This window comes from Dipodomys merriami, unplaced genomic scaffold (genome assembly GCF_024711535.1).
Source record: "Dipodomys merriami isolate MVZ:Mamm:240054 unplaced genomic scaffold, mDipMer1.0.p SCAF_1381, whole genome shotgun sequence".
In the NCBI taxonomy this organism is placed as follows: domain Eukaryota; kingdom Metazoa; phylum Chordata; class Mammalia; order Rodentia; family Heteromyidae; genus Dipodomys; species Dipodomys merriami.
The window spans coordinates 10,796-12,954 of NW_027202695.1; positions in this window are offsets into that span (position 1 = coordinate 10,796).

Consider the following 2,159-nt stretch of genomic DNA (forward strand, 5'->3'; position numbering starts at 1 on the left):
AAAGTTCAAGTTAATTTGTTCTCTCATTTTTACTGTACAAGAAAATAATCCAAGGCTTGAAGGAAACTCTGTCTCTGACTTTTTCGAGTGTGTTCTTAACTAATAAAACTTTTCTGTAAACTTGTACTTGAGAGTATTACAAAGAAAAAACAAATATGCTATTTGAAAGCCAGCATAGAAAAAAAGAAATGACATTGTTTTACAGTGTTCTACTTCAAAGACACAAAGACATGGAGTTTTAAAATGTCTTATGAATGGATACTTAACTCCTGAGATGATTCTCTTGTTGCAAAAGTCAGATATCCATTCCTTCATTCTGGTCCTGAATTCACTACAGCAATAAGGATTCCAAAAAGCAGGATCCAGTGAGTATGATCAGCCAAAGGAGCCTCTTTTCAAACCTGTGCTTTAAGGATGGTCCCAAAGAAATATGTGGGTTTTTTTTTTGTTTGCTTGTTTGTTTATTTAGTTTGTGCCGCTTCTTGGGCTTGAACTCAGAGGCTGGACCCTGTCCCTGAACAGGTGTCTTTCCTGCCCACATGCCCCCAAAGCTAGTACACTACTGCTTGAGCCAAAACTCCATTTCTGGCTTTTTAGTGTTTAATTAGAGATACGAATTTGACATATGCTCCTACCTGGGTTGGCTTTGTGATATTTTTAAATCCAAGTTACATACACTGCATGGACTTCTCTTTTGAACCAATAAATATAAGGTGAAGTTTATTATAAAGCTAATATTTGACAATTTTTAAAAGAATAGAACATGTCCAGCAAAGAAGCCATAACTTAAATAACTCAGCAAAGTAGGTGCACTGAATCATATTGGAAAATACTTTCTGCTTGTGAAGATTACTATTGACTTCGTCAATCCTTTTGGGGAAAATTAAAGTCAAATTTGTCCTTTTTCTGTTGGTATTGGTGCTTGAACTCTGACCCTGGGCACTGTCCCTGAGCTCTTCAGCTCAAGTTGAGTGCTCTCCCAGGTTAGTTACAGCACCACTTCCGGATTTCTGGTGTCTAATTGAAGATAAATGTCTCATGGACTTTCCTGACCAGGCTAGGTTTGAAATACAATCTTCTGGTCTTAACCTCCTGAGTAGCTAAGATTACAGGGGTGAACCACCAGCACCCGGCACATATTTGCATTTATATGCACTTAATGACACTGTACACAAATAATGGAAATTTGAATAAAATGATGACATTGCAGCTTTTCAGAAAATTTGAGATAGCAATAAATATGTCATCATTTTCCATGTTGTTACATTAATGACTCATGTGCTATTGGAGTCTTACCCTAGCATCCTCTGATGTCTGTGTCAGTGGATTTAGTATAAATAATTGCTAGTAGAGAAATAGAGAAAGACTGAGATTTTTAGAAAACAAAGGAGATCAGATATGAAAGAACAACATAGAATGAGATACAACTTATCACACAGAGATTAAGAACTAGCCTAAGCGATTTAGACTGCTAAAGGCAATCAGGAATAAGCCTAGTTGATAAATAGCTCTTCAATAACCAAATATGGTTCCGTAGAAGAGTTTCTGGCATAATTTAGTAATTATCATTCATTTCTTCCTTCTGGATTTATTCCTTCACTTCTATAACAACTATGTATTACCTGGCGCCTTTTTGGTGCCACGACTGACGAAAAAGATTTCCAAATCTCACTTAGACTACCCTTCTCATTGTGATTAGCAGTGACTGCTCAAAAGCCTGGCATCTTTGAATTTCCAAGATTAATCTTCACCTGATATCTAAGCACATTCCTGACTTTAATTGCCATGACCTACTAACAAAACGATTTTTTTCCCTCAAAACAATCTTCTAAGATAGGTAAAGTACATGAATTAAGAACTATTGTTAGGTCATAGTTGGAAGGAGCAATTATATATTCCAAGTGTAGGTTCTTTATTTGTCATTTATTAGCTAAATGAATTTTTGCCAGTCCTGGGGCTTGAACTCAGGGCCACGGAACTCTTCCTGATATTTTTTTGCTTAAGGCTAGCACTCTACCACTTGAGGCACAGCACAATTACTTTTTCTGTTTATGTGGTATTGAGTAATTGAACCCAGGGTTTCATGCATGCTAAGCAATCACTGTACCATGAAGCCACATTCCCAGGACCCTAAATGACTTTCTTAAGATGGCATTACT